This window comes from Hyla sarda, chromosome 3, assembly GCF_029499605.1.
Source record: "Hyla sarda isolate aHylSar1 chromosome 3, aHylSar1.hap1, whole genome shotgun sequence".
In the NCBI taxonomy this organism is placed as follows: Eukaryota; Metazoa; Chordata; class Amphibia; order Anura; family Hylidae; genus Hyla; species Hyla sarda.
Genome location: NC_079191.1, coordinates 264391285 through 264407015, shown reverse-complemented (window position 1 = coordinate 264407015; position 15731 = coordinate 264391285). Strand labels below are relative to the sequence as shown.

Sequence of the window (15731 nt, the reverse complement as noted above, 5' to 3'; positions counted from 1 at the left end):
GACCATATAGTGGCTGAATGGCACAGCCTAGAGATGGTTGAAGCATGAGGAGACTATATAGTGGCAGAATGGCACAGCCTGGAGGTGGCTGAAGCCTGAGGATGCCATACAGTGTCTGAATGGCACAGTCTTGAGTTGGCAAAAGCATGAGGAGACCATTGAAATTTAAGATTTTTTAATTGAAATTTAAGATTTTGAAATTGAAATGGAGGATTTTGAAATTAAAATTTTAACTCCCAAGTTTTAGTGTCCCGAGCCCTGGCATGTGGGTACAAATGGCCAAATTTAACAAGGAGTCACATGGCAGCACAATAAGAGTGCCTTGAGGTGGCAGCAGCAGCATGAGGGCAATGCCAACTGAGGGTTGAGTCTGAGGAACACACCGACTGTTGACTAGGGGTGTCGGATGTCACTTGAGATGAAGTGGATGAATAAGTGAATCGATCATTCATGGCTGCTGGGTTGCTGGTCGAGACACGACTGCTAGCTGACACCAGAAGCTCAGACCTCTTGCTGCGACTCAGGCCCCAACTCTGCTGCGACCTCTGCCTGCGCCTGATAAATGTAGGCCTCTGCCACTCCACTCTGCACGTCTGGGCACTACTCTACCTGACATACTTATTGCGTATATGAGGGGTGTACAATACGCTTCATGACGCTTAAAACAGTATTTGTCTAGAACAGCAGCAGGTGTGTACTATTGGCTGTCCTTTCACAGTATATAGGCCCTTGACAGATTAACAGGTACAAAATATAACACTACTTAGATATAGGTATGTGGTATGCACTTATGACGGCAGAAAAATGTGCTATAGTACGCTTAAAAATACTTATTTTTACCTGTGACACAGATTCCAAAATTCCTTTATAATCAGAAAATGTCAGAATACCACCTGATATTCAAAATAAGAAAATGATACATACGTTCTCTGAAGAAAAGGATCCTTCCAGTGACATTAGCTCATCGGAGGAATGGGAAAACATTATACAACTTAATTCTGCAACTAAAGAACCACAACAAAGAATGAACGACTTAAAGCCTACTGGAACTTCAAAATGGTAACTCTACCACCTGGGATAGTCAGTCAATTCCAACAGCTGGTGGTCAGTATCCACAGTTCCCTGTTTCTGCTAGTCCTTGGCAATAATCCTTTTATTACTGGTGTCAACATGGCAATAATGCTGGGAGAGTAACTCAAGGATACCCACATGTTTCCTACAATACACAGTCAACCAATCCTTATAATCAGTCATCTGCATTTGCAGTGCCAAATTCCTATAATACAAACCAGCCTTACTCTGATTTCAATTATGCAGATCCATCCTCTGCTTCAAATCATAATCCAGTGCCAAATCCATACTCTTATAGTTCTACTGGAAATATAGGCTGGCCATGGAGTTCTTGGCAATAATGAAGAAAATACGATGAAAGATGAAACAAGATGAAAAGATGAAACAAGACAATGATCTCTGGATTCAATATCTGAATTTTTTTTTGCAAAAACTTTGCAGTTGGCTACTTGCAGTAGTACTATTTATGCCAATGACATTTGTAGTTTTTAGCACATTTCTTAACTGTGCTAACTTTTTTGCATGTTTTTGCATTATATTATCTAAAGTTAACATGTCTCGCCAGTATTTCATTTTTATAAGCAAAATACTTATTTTTATATATATTTCCATTTTTTATACAATAGTTTTCCTCATGGCACTTGCTTAAAGTGTTTATAACTATTTTATATATTTGTTTGTTAGGAGTCACAATATATGATTATGTTGTTTTGTAATTGTTATTTATATTTGAAAGATGTTGTGATTTAAATAATTGTTATGTGTTTGCTGTCATGTATTAGAAAACTGAATTGCCACTTTTCAGCTCTTAAGTGAAAAATGAAGTCAGCACCCTGTTTAGCAGCGATTAAAAAGGGAAATAGTTAGTTTAAAAAAACATGCCCTTTGAAAAAGTTTGGGGGGTTTAGTGTTCCCCAACAAAGGGGGAAAAAATATGTATTTTTGCATAACACCAGTGGTACACAACAGTGCTGTAGCACACAGTGGCTGTGTAATAAACCCAAAATTGCACTCTCTCACAGATTACAGTGGTCCCTCAACATACAATGGTAATTCGTTCCAAATGACCCATTGTTTGTCGAATCCATCGTATGTTAAGGGATTCGGGCAATGTAAAAAGTGCATTTAATACTCACCTGTGCCCGCCGCTCCAGACCGCGTCCTCACCGCTCCCAATGCTGTCCCAGGGGCTCCCGATGCTGTCCCGCTGCTCCGGCATCTTCTTCGGGATCCTCCGGTTTCTTCCGCATCTTCTCCGGTGTCCGGGCCTCGCTTTCTGGTGACGTTATAACGTTGCTGCGCCGGGACAGCGTGCGCAGTGACGTAATTATGACGCCGGAAAGCGAGACCCGGACCCCGAAGAAGATGCAGAAGACGCCAAAGAATCGCGAAGTGGACCTGGAGCAGCGGGGATAGGTAAGTGAAACTGTCCAGGATACTTAAACTGCTATCCGACAGCAGCTTAAGCATTTTAGCTGTCAGATAGCAGTTAATGCGATGGCCCCGACATATAAAAGCATCGTATGTCGATGCTGACATCGACATGCGATGACCTGTGAGAGGCAATCGAATGTCGATTTGATCATATGTCAGGGCCATCGCATGTCGGGGGGGTTAATGTATTAGGAATGGACTACAGACTAGTAGAACCAGCAGACCATTTGTTGTGGAACAAAGAGGGCAGAAAAATGTGCTACAGTAAGCTTATAAAAGTATGTCATGTCTGCCCTGGTCTGTGTTCACACACAGCTATTGGATTTGCCATGTGTGAACAGTTTTATGTTCCCTGGTCAGGGAATAGTTAATGTCTCTGCCTTTTTCAGCCAATAGCCTTTTAGGTGTGTCTACATAAGATCAGCACTGACTAGCTTCAGTGTTGGTGATACTTCATTTTGACTTAATTTCATCCTGACTTGCTAACATGCTGGATATTATGCTGGGAGCTCTTGGTGATACTTCATTACATCTTGCTTCAGCCATGTTGCTAATGGAGGCTTTGGGTGAAATTCTTCTTGTTTGAGCTTTTAATCTACTATCTCTGTTTTAGCATGCACTTTGTATTTTCTGGTTTTAGCCATGTTAGGTGGCATACTCTTAGTGGATTTTAAGCTGTGTTTGTTTAGCCGGTTTTAGGATTTGTATATCCTTTCTGCTATGTGTCTGTTCACACTGTGTTTTCTCTTGTATCCATTTATGTGAAGTTCTGTGTTTATATTTCTGTTTTCCTACTGGGCCAGAATCCTATCCACACTGGTGAGTGTGCCACTGGCCAGAAGTCTATTTGGATTTATTATTTATGGCTACTCCTATAGTTGAGTGGAGTGTCCAATTTGTGTGTTCAGTGTGAACAGTGTTCTATAAATATATACCTGTGTATCTAGGCATCCCTGTTACCACTCCATGGGAAACCTTGTCTACTGGAGGTGTTCTGAAGGGATTGCGATTATTCCTGTCTTGTGTTCAGTGTGAACAGTGTTCTATAAATATATCCTGTGTATCTAGGCATCCCTATAACCTGTTCATGGGGACTTTGTGTTTACTGGAGGTTTTGCATAGGGAATGCAAATATTCCTGATTAGCGATAGATCCCTGTTTCTGGTCCATGGGGACTTTGTGTCTACTGGATGTTCTGGGGGATTATGCTATATTACTGTCTGTTTCTAAAGTCGGTTGACTTATCTTTTTTCCTGTCTGGTGTTTTGAACTCTATTTTTATTTGTTCTGGATTTCAGATCTTTGGAGTTCTGTACATGACTACTGATCTATAGTGTCCTCTGTCCACGACCACGGATCTATAGTGTCCTCTGTGCCCGACCACTGAGTCCTCAGTTCATGTCCGCTGATCTATAGTGTCCTCTTTTCATGACCACTGATCCATAGTGTCCCCTGTGCTGCTCACTGATCTGTGTCCTCTGAACTTAATCTGTTATGGAATTCTATGTTCCTGCATGTTTCTGGTTTGTGACCGACTATTTATTAGAATTTGTTTTATTAGGTCCCTGCACTTTAGCTCAGGAAGGGACCGGTGGCCAGTTGTCGATCCACTGGTTAGGATGGATGGGCAAGTAGGCAGGAAGAGATGGTTTTAGGGTCAATTTAGGGCTCACTCTCCCTGTCCCTCGGTCAGTCCTTGACACGTATCGGAGTAAAACACCAGCCGGTGATTACTTTTGCCTGGACTTTCACAGTATCTAGGCCTTTGACAGATTAACAGGTACAAAATAGTACACTACATAGATGTAGGTATGTGGTATGCACTGATGAGGGCAGAAAAATGCGCTACAGTACACTTAATAAGCGTATTGGAGTAAAACACCAGCCGGTGATTACTTTTTGGCTGTCCTTTCACAGTTTGTAGGTGCTTGACAGATTAACAGGTACAAAATAGTACACCACTTAGATGTAGGTATGCGGTATTCACTTCTGTGGGCAGAAAAATGCGCTACAGTACGCAAAAAAAATAAAATAAATTTGCCCACAGCACCAGCAGAACACAACAATGCTGGAGCACACAGTCACTGTGTACTAAACCCAAAATTGCAAAAAGACTCTCTTTCAAATACTATTAGGAATGGAATGCTGGGTATGGATCATACTGTTGTTATGCCGAGCGCTCCGGGTCCCCGCTCCTCCCCGGAGCGCTCACAGCGTTCTCCTGTTCGCAGCACCCCGGTCAGACTCGCTGACCGGGTGCGCTGCGATAATGTTCCCAGCCGGGATGCGATTCGCGATGCGGGACGCGCCCGCTCGCGGTGCGCATCCCGACCCGCTTACCAGACTCGCTCCCCATCTGTGCTGCCCCGGCGTGCGCGGCCCCGCTCCCTAGGGAGCACGCGCGCCGGGTCTTTGCGATTTAAAGGGCCGGTGCGCCACTGATTGGCGCATGGGTTTTAATTAGTGTCTTCACCTGTGCACTTCCCTATATTACCTCACTTCCCCTGCACTTCCTTGCCGGATCTTGTTGCCATTGTGCCAGTGAAAGCGTTCCTTGTGTGTTCCTAGCCTGTGTTCCAGACTTCCTTGCCGTTGCCCCTGACTACGATCCTTGCTGCCTGCCCTGACCTTCTGCTACGTCCGACCCTGCTCTTGTCTAATCCCTTGTACCGCGCATATCTCAGCAGTCAGAGAGGTTGAGCCGTTGCCGGTGGATACGACCTGGTTGCTACCGCCGCTGCAAGTCCATCCCGCTTTGCGGCGGGCTCTGGTGAAAACCAGTAGCAACTTAGAACCGGTCCACCGACACGGTCCACGCCAATCCCTCTCTGACACAGAGGATCCAACTCCAGCCTGCCGAATCCTGACAACTGTCTACAGACTAGTATAACCAGCAGACCAGTTGTTGTGAAACAAAGACACAGATTTCCCCTAAAAAATAGTTTCTCCCTCCTGTGAAAATGTTTCCGCAGTTGAGGCAACACACAGCTTTCTGCCCCTCCCTGTAATACAATGCTGTTCACAGTGACTGAGGGGTAAATCGCTGCAGTAAGACTTCATTTCTGTGCAAATGCGCTGTGCTCTGTGTCCTACAGAAGGCTGAGGTGAAACACTGCTGCAACAAGCTTTTCTGTGTAACACACACTCAGCGATGTCCGTCCTATCTGTATGCAGTGTAATGAAGGATATGGCGAGCCGCAAAATGGCTGCTGAATATGTAGGTCTGTGACATCACAGGGGTGACTGGCTGCTGATAGGCTGCATCCTGCATGGGATTCAGAGTCATCCCGCCTACTTCCCTTCCCGCCTTGCCTTCTCACCTTCCCAGCATTCCTTTCCCCATGTACTGACATGTGGATCCACCATTTTAGATGCCCTGGAGCCTGGACCGCAGTAAATGAAGTTTAACCTTTTCCCGCTATAGAACGTATGCATACATCCAATCATCCGACATGTTCGCGCATACGTCCTAGCGATCTCCGGCACTGCCGTGGGCAGTGCAGGAGATCGGCAACGGGGCCCGGCTGTTAATCACAGTCGGAGTCCCGCTGTAGCTACCGTAGCCGCGATCGCACCGGTCCCGGCAGCATTAACCCCCTAGATGCCGTGATCAATCTTGATCACGGCATCTGTGGTGTTGACAGGGGGAACGCTCTCCCCCTGTTTTCCAACGGCAGCGCCTGCAGGTCGCTGTTGGTTGCTATGGCAGCAGGAGGTCAGATTATGACCTCCTGTATGCTTGCTATGGAAGCCTGTGAGATCCAGCCAGAGGCTGGATCGTACAGGCTGTAGTGTCTGCAGCTCATCAAGTTGTACTGTGCTGCAGAACAAATGTATTGCAGCATAGTATAACCTGTAAAAAATAAAATAAAAAGTTCTTCAATAAAAGTATGAAATGTAAAAAAAAAAATATGACCCTTTCCCAAGAAAAGCCCTGTATTATCACCAAAAAAGATCAAAAACACAAATAATATACATAATAGGTTTTGCCACGTCTGAAATTACGTGTACTATAAAAATATAATGTAAATTTTCCCACACGGTGAACGCCATAAAAAAAACATTAAAAAAAGCGCAAAATTCGCCAATTTTGGTACAAATAGCGGAATAAAAAAGATCAAAAGGTAGCACATAGCACAAAAATGAAACCTATAAAAAGTAAAGCTCATCCCGCAAAAAAATAAGCATCAGATGAAAAATAAAAAAGTTACGGCTGTTGGAAAATAAATCGCAGGAAAATAATTTTGCTCAGGAAAGGAAAAAGAACATAGAAAGCCATATGAAATGAGTATCGCCATAATTGTACTGACCCACAGAATAAATATAACATCACTTTTACCGCACAGTGTACACCATAAAAAAAATGTTTAAACGCCAGAAATTTTCCAGTTTTTCACAATATTTAGAGGTTTTTCACAAAAAATGCTGCATGTGTCAACAAAACTGCACCACTTATATAAAGTACAATATGTCACAAAAAAAGAATCTCAGAATCGCTCTGCTCAGAAAAGCCTTCTAAAGTTATTACCATTTAAAGAGATACAGTGGTAAAAAAAATGGGTCCGTCCTTAAGGGGTTAATGAAGCAATTCACGCGATAGAATCACAGTGATATTCGCATTCGTTGCGAATCGAATATTTCATGAAATTCATAACAAATTCGGGTTCGTCAGACATTTTTTCAGATATATAAATGAAAAAAGGATTTTAAAACAAGGAATAACTGAATTAAAAACAAAGAAAGGAAGGTATGTAGAATAAAATAAAGGGCTAGCTGACTGCCTTAATGAATACTTCTGTTCAGTTTTTACAGAAGAAAAAGAAAGAAAAGGACCTTAGGGAGGAAGACTAATGAATCGTTTGATGCATGTTTCTTTACAGAGGAAGAGGTTCTATGTTTGCTGTCTAAAGTGAAGACAAATGAGTCACAGGGGCCTGATGGGATACACCCAAAATTATTAAAAGAGCTTAGTGGTGAGCTAGCAAAACCGTAAACAGATTTATTTAACCAATCACTGGTAACAGGAGTCGTCCCGGAAGATTGGAAATTGACAAATGTTGTGCCCATTCACAATAAAGGTAGTAGGGAGAAATCAAGCAACTATAAGCCAGCAAGTCTGACATCAATAGTTGGGAAATTAATGGAAACCCTACTAAAGGATGGTATCTCAAATACCATGGATTGCAAGATGAAAAACAAAATGGGTTTACTTCAGGGAGATCATGTCAAACAAATCTTATTGATTTTTTGAATGGGTGACTAAAATAATAGATGGTGCAGGGGCAGTAGACATTGCAAATCTAGATTTTAGTAAGGCGGGGACCCGACGGTAATGGCCGACATCCGCGATCACGCGGATGTCCGCCATTAACCCCTCAGATGCCGTGATCTGTACAGATCACGGCATCTGTGGCAATGTGCAAGTTAAAATAGATGATCGGATCGCCCGCACCTGCCTCCGGCCGTCTCCTGGCATCTCCTGCTCTGGTCTGAGATTGAGTAGACCAGAGCAGGAGTTAGCCGATAATACTGATCAGTGCTATGTCCTATGCATAGCACAGAAATGTATTAGCAATCAAATGATTGCTATAGATAGTCCCCTATGGGGACATAAAAAGTGTAAAAATAAAAGTTGAAAAATGTAAGAATAAAAAGTAAAAAAAAAAAAGTGAAAAATCCCCTCCCCCAATAAAAATGAAAATTGTCAGTTTTTCCCATTTTACCTCCAAAAAGCGTACATTTTTTTTGTAAACATATTTGGTATCGCCACATGTGTAAATGTCCGAACTATAAACATATAATGTTAATGAACCCTCCAAAATGTGCAAAAAAAAAATATACAGTTTCAATAGTTTTTTTTTACCAGGACCAAAAACCGCTGTAGGCTACAGTTTTGGGTACAGGAAAAAAACAGACAAAAGTGTACAAGACGCAAAGCGGATGCAACCGGATGCATCGTTTGGCATACCGCTTTCAATGGAGAGGCAATACATACGGTTTTCAATACGGTTCCATGAGGTTTTTAAATTGAAAACGTACATGGGAACTGCATTGCAAAAATGTGGTGTGAATGCACCCTTATTTAGGTACCTGGGACAGAACAAGCTGTCATAGATAATCTAATAATATAGGACTAAAGAACCAAACTTATTCACTAGTAGACTATATTATGTGCGGCAGCATATGTCAGCATACCGTTCGGCCAGTATGATGGAGTATTAAAAGAACGTAGAGCCCTTTACAAATGTGAACCTAGCCTAAGCAATGAGAGAGACTACAGACATTGTGCATTGTGCATATCATAGGCAATGTAGAAACAACAGGCCACTGCAAAGAGGTACATAGGTTGAATATTTACCCAAAGGGCTACTAAGAGCTGATGAGTGACTTCTGTTTAAAACAAATGGTCAGGGAGGAGGTAAATAAAGAGTAAAAGAAACCCTGTCTTGCCTTCTTGTTCTTGTGTGGCTGTCAGTAAAACAGCTCCCTGCTGTGAAGTACTTGTGGGTTTGGGGATGTGATGTCACACGCCAACTCAGCCTATCAGCAGACATGGGAGGATTGGATGTGTGATGTCACTTCTCCAAATTCAAAAGCCACGCACTTCAGGAACCGGAACTCAATGATACCTAATGTGCAGCAGCAAGAAATGTAAGAACATTGTTGTTTTAATCACCCCCTCCATGACCAGTTTTTAAAAATAAATTAATCACCGAACTACATCTTTAAGATACAGCACTTCACTAACCGGTTGACTCCTACTCCTAACCAAGTGCCTAACAATATTGACTCCTATATTTATTCTTTCTAAATCCCTAAAAGACACAGGCAATTAAATGTTTGTGTTTTTTCCTCATAGCATTTTAAGAGGCAAACTTTATAAACAAAATTAGTATGTTTAAAACACTCTATTCTGACCTCTATCACTTACGGGGGTGTATGAGGATTTATTTCTTGCGTCTTGATCTTTGGTTTTATCACTACATTTACATATATTGACTTTTTGATAACTTTTCATTCAATTTTTTTTGCCAAAAATAAATAAATAAATATAAATAAATAAATAAAATTAAAATGCAGTATATATCTAGTCCGGACATTTATACATGCAGTGATACCAAATGTGTTTATTTTTTTACATTTATTACTAAAGGGGGGTAATGAAATGTTATAGGGGGAGGGGCTTATTTAGATTTTTTCATAATTATTTCACATTAATTAAGTCCCCATAGGGAACACTTAATAGCAATCTTTGGATTGCTATTACTGTTCAGTGTTGTGCAACAGCATTGCAGTGATCATTAATATCTGTGATCTACTGGGAGACTGTGTGAGAAGATCCCTGAGGAGCTGCACAGAGGTGGGTAAGAGACCTCCGTCCGCCATCTTCACTCATCGGACCCTGCAATCGCATTGAAGGTCATCTGAAGAGTATCCCCAAAGCCCCACAGCTGTTTTAGATGGCCTCACCTGCACTGATCTTAGCATATAAAGGGTTATTGTCTGATATCAGCAGGTGCAGAGATAACTGAAAAGGATTGTGACAACTTTTAAAGGGGTACTCCACTGGGAAACCTTTTTTTTTTAATCAACCGGTGCCAGCAAGTTAAACAGATTTGCAATTTACTTCTATTTAATTATCTTAATCCATCTAGGACTTATCAGCTGATGTATACTCCACAGGAAGTTCTTTTCTTTTTGAGTTTCCTTTTTGTCTGACCACAGTGCTCTCTGCTGACACCTCTGTCCATTTTAGGAACTGTCCAAAGTAGGAGCAAATCCCCATAGCGAACCTATCCTTCTCCAGACAGTTCCTAAAATGGACAGAGGTGTCAGCAGAGAGCACTGTGGTCAGATAGAAAGGAAATTAAAAAAAGAAAAGGACTTCCTATTGAGCATACCGCAGCTAATAAGTACTGGAAGGATTAAGATTTTTAAATAGAAGTAATTTACAAATCTGTTTAACTTCCTGGCACCAGTTGATTTGAAAAAAAAAATGTTTTCTAGGGGAGTACCCCTTTAACTAAAGATTTTCATTTTTAACACAGTGTGCGTTCCTATTCATGGCATGCGATCCCCTAGGCCCATTCTTTTGGATGTTATATTATTTGGAAGCCTACAGGAAAATCCATTGACATTAGGCATCATAACTTGGTGGGAAGGGAATCCATTTAGGAAAGCATCCCTCAAAGTAATTTAAAATACTAGGATAATTGATAAAAGGAATTGTGAGATTATAATGTTGTACTGAGTATCACTCAGTGAGTACAGGTACGGACAGAGAACAAGTGAAGTAGATCATTTTTAGAAATGCTAAGGGTGTTGCTACATTTTCCAAAATATGGCTTATTCTTCTAAAATCAGAAACTATAAACAGGAAAACCACAGAAGTTAAGAGAGTGTATCCAAGTTCATAAGCTTAGCACCTCAGCTTCTCTATCTCCACTTCCCATAATAGGACATTCATCCAATACAAACAACCACAAGATACTATTTTCCCCTCACTGAAGATTTATGGGAAGTCAAAAGTCTTATTATGGGAATTGCAAAAGTTCATCAATGGATCTCAGGTGTGAAAAATCTATCTTTATTGTCTATGTTAATTGCTAAATGTATCTAATGCTTTACCAGAATGCTTTGAATATGAAGGTTTGTGTTTTCCCACACTAAAAATAAATTTTGGCACTCTGCTTATTAATTATCAGGAAACAGCAAAAAAGCAGCTATGTTTCTTTTCCTAGTCCATGCACCCTATAAAAGATTTGCAAAGTTAAAAATCATGTTTTTCTTCTAACATCAAGTGCCATAGAGGTGGTGCTGAGCTGCAGCATGCACTTGTCCTCTCTCCTCCATCCTTTCCTGCTTGGCTTCCAGCTCTGAGCCCTGTACAGCAATCATACAGGTCGAAGAGGAATAAAAGAAGGAGAAGGCACATATGTTGCAGCTCAGCCCCACCTCTATGGCACTTAAGCATGAAAGGAAAAATTTGTTTTAGAAGTCTGCAAACAGCTATCAACTAAGAGATAGGTGAAATTTATTTTATTAGCAATTCAAAAGCAAAGAATCCCAAATTACACTGTTTTGTATATATGACCCCATGGCTACATTATGTCTCTATAGATCCTACTCAACCTCAACCTTAAATATAATACACAATAGAAAAAATGAGTTCACACCACACCGCTTAGAATAAATAAAATAAAATAAATTACTTCATTAGAAGAAAATATAATAAAACATAGTATCAAACAGCTGTCAAAATCTGGAGGGCCTCAAATGATAGGCCGAGCAACAAACAGAGGAGCATCTATGAATAATAACATGTATACCTGGGAGCGCCTATGTATCAATATTGCACTTAATCCAAATAGAGAAGAGAGGGGTATAATGTATTAATTCTATATCTATTGGGCCAATACCCTCCTTACATCAATGCTTAAATTAGCACTTACTAGCATCCCTCTCTCTTATCAGTAAAGTGCCAAAGCTACTAAAAATGAATAAAGTGCATAATAGAGAATCATTAGGTGCATATGTGCTTACCCATTAGAGCAGCTGCTCTGTACCCCAACGCCATTTTGTCACCTCTTTCTCAAGGGGCCGCTGCTCAGCCCCTTGAGAAAGAGATAACAAAACGGCGTTGGGGTACAGAGCAGCACCACTAATGGGTAAGCACATATGCACCTAATGATTCCCTATCATGCACCTTATTCATTATATAGGATTAATGCATTATATCCCCTCTCTTCTCTATTTGGGTTAAGTGCAATATTGATACAAAGGTGCTCCCAGGTATACATAATTATATTTAATATTTTCACTATATTTTATTATATTTTCTTCTAATAAAGTAAATTATTTTATTTATTCTAAGCGGTGTGATGTGAACTCGTTTTTCTATTGTGTACTGTAATTTATTTTATCTCTATATCAGCTATCTACAGCTCTGAGCATTAAATAGAACAGATAGATTCCCATAAATCCTCTTCTATAACCTGCCCAGAACCTTATCTTGCTCCTTCACTGTTGCACTACTGTAAAACCACAGAGGGAGCACAAATGGAACAATAGGAAGGAGGACTGTGGAATGGCCGAGGCTTAGTGTCGGTCTGCTTTTCACTGGTTACTATGACTCGAGGGCTTCCACACAGTTTGCAGGTTGACACAGTGAAAAGGGGGCTGCACTGGGGATGGACTTACCTGTAGACTCACCCTCTGTGTGACTGCAGACCAATGGTATTTCGGGGGTGTCCATGGTGGTAATTTGCGATTAGGCCAAACACTGGAATTAACTTAAGTGACCCATAGTTTTTTTCAAAGTAGAGTTCAACAAGATCATTTTTGTTGGAGACACAGTTCTTGGACATACAGCAGGCAGGCTTTTGGCTGAAGCAGGGTAATGCACACTGTTACCAGTCCTAGGGTACTTGGAACTGGTCATCTTTACTCTATCTCTTAATTTTATTCATTCTATGGCTTGTCACAGAGACATATCAAAAGTGTCAGAAGTGTACTCTAGGGTACTCCAACCCTAGACATGTGCAGGGGGTCCCAGTAACCAGACCCCCCCCCCCGCAATTAGACATGTCATCTCCTATCCTTTGGATAGGTGATAGCATGTCTAGGAGCGGAGTATTCCTTTAATGTATCTTGGTCACGTGATCTCCAGGCCAATGCCACTCCCCCTCCATTCATATCTCGCATTGATATGAATGGAGGGGGCGTGGTGTGACGTCACAATAATGGAAGCCCCAGGCTTCCGTGTCCGTAGTGCTGCAGCGCCAGCCCAGAGATCGCAGGAGGTCTGGCCCCTGGGACTCCCATATTCAAACATGCTATCCCCCAATCCTTTGGATAGGGGATAACGTGTCTAGAGGCAGAGTACCCTCTTAAGTCTATGGGACTGTCTTGCTCACATAAACACAAAGTGGCCTGATAAACGTTCTTCACCGACATTCTGGACATAGTTTATAGATCTCCATGGTCCCCTGCTTACCGTCTAAAAGGCTTCTGCATTATTTAGAAGTTAATGAAACATTTTAATGTAACATTATAGGGGAACTGTATTGTTTCCGCAAGCAATATGTTGTGTGCCTAAAGGGTTTACCTTCTTAGAGTCCTAGAAGACCTTGTATTAACGTTTGGTACAAGTTCAAAGGGGCATGCAAAATACTTATAGCATTTATAGACAAATCTATAGAATTTACAGACAAGTGCAACCAGTTAGTTAAAGGGGTTATCCAGGAAAAAACTTTTTTTTATATATATCAACTGGCTCCAGAAAGTTAAACAGATTTGTAAATTACTTCTATTAAAAAATCTTAATCCTTTCAGTACTTATGAGCTTCTGAAGTTTAGGTTGTTCTTTTCTGTCTAAGTAATGTCTGATGACACGTGTCTCGGGAACCGCCCAGTTCAGAAGAGGTTTGCTATGGGGATTTGCTTCTAAACTGGGCGTTTCCCGAGACACGTGTCATCAGAGATTACTTAGACAGAAAAGAACAACCTTAACTTCAGAAGCTCATAAGTACTGAAAGGATTAAGATTTTTTTAATAGAAGTAATTTACAAATCTGTTTAACTTTCTGGAACCAGTTGATATATAAAAAAAAGTTTTTTCCTGGAATACCCCTTTAATTTAACTTACAATTCAGATGTTGTCCTCAATCCATGATTTATTTGTTTCTTCATGCCTGGCTCTATACAAAAGTTTTTCTTCTGGCATAACAATACCTTTGCTCTGGTGTTACAGAACCGGCCACTACTTAGTCTGGACGCAATGTTTCTGGGAACCCCCTTTTGCTTCTAGGCCGGATTTTGTCTCACCGGCCTAAAATAATTTGCTGCCAGGTCCAGGGCATACTGATTTATGTAAAGGAGCACACCTCTGTATAAATCACACAATTTATCAGGCTGTTTGTGTGTCTTCACTGAAAGCTAAGTTAACTTGAAGCTGGCCTAGCTTTTAGTTAACATTTTTTGCCTTTTCGCTAGTGAAATTCGAAATAAATCTGGTGCGTCCATGACACCATGCACTATTTGTGTGGTGTCATGCCCACTTTGTACTTTGATCCATGGCGCAGTAACAAAGTAACAAAAAGTTGTGAATTTTTTTTTAAGACAAATGTTTTTTCATAAATTTTGTGACTTTTTGGCATTATTGCCCGGGGAAGGCTTGATACATCTGACCCTATATTTTTGGTTCTATGGCAATACTGACTGGGATTTCTTGACATGGTAATTCTTGGCATTTCTTTATCCATTTGTATGTACATTTAATAGGGATGTTAATAATAATAATAAAGTTTTATGTCAATTATGATGTTGATCATGAACTTTGAATATGAGAAATTGAACAAGGGCTCCTAGTTCAGAACAGGCTATGGAATGTAGATGAAAGGCTGTAAGCCTTCTGTCAGAAGAATTCAGTTGGGAAATGTTAGGGTTCATTCAATGTCCGAATAACATTTCTCTTTCATGGTGTTTGGAGAAAGATTATATACATGTGCAGAATATAGTAACTTTAGCTAACCAATAGCTTCTAAGACGAAGGCTGTGCAACTACTGCAGCTGTTCCATTTATAATTCAAAGGCTAAATGGACTAAACCTTATGTGTGGTTAAGCTTATTCATTTTCCATATCTTCAATGAAAAGGATCTAAGATGGATTGATCAAAAGCCTGGGAAATATTCCAGAAATTTGCACAGGTAATTTATGCCCAAAATCAGCTTGAAGTGGGCAAATGAATATGTTGTGTATCAGAGCAATGGAAACAATGTAGCAATGTAAAATTAAGTAGAATTTCTTTAATCAGACATTAAAGGGGTACTCCGGTGGAAAACATTTTTTTTTTTAAATCAACTGGGGCCAGAAAACAGATTTGTAAATTACTTCTATTAAAAAATCTTTATCCTTCCAGTATGTTTTAGCAACTGTATGCCACAGAGGAAATTCTTTGATTTTTGAATTTCTTTTTTGTCTTGTCCACAGTGCTCTCTGCTGACACCTGATGCACATATTAGGAACTGTCCAGAGCAGGAGAAAATCCTCATAACAAACCTATCCTACTCTGGACAGTTCCTGACACGGTCAGAGGTTTCAGCAGTGAGCACTGTGGACAAGGCAAAAAAGAAATTCAAAAAGCAAAGAATTTCCTCTGTAGCATACAGCTGCTAATAGGTACTGGAAGGATAAAGATTTTTTAATAGAAGTAATTTACAAATCTG

At 40.7% G+C, this 15731-nt stretch overlaps 1 long non-coding RNA gene across 1 annotated transcript in view; it reads left to right on the top strand.

Annotated features, from left to right (window-relative positions):
- Positions 1–10961: 10961 nt before the first annotated feature.
- The window catches only part of LOC130360745 (uncharacterized), a 32535-nt gene continuing 27765 nt past the window's right edge, over positions 10962–15731 (top strand). Inside the window, exon 1 of the long non-coding RNA XR_008890780.1 lies at positions 10962–11075. This is a non-coding gene — a long non-coding RNA (uncharacterized LOC130360745). The remainder of the gene's footprint in view (positions 11076–15731) is intronic.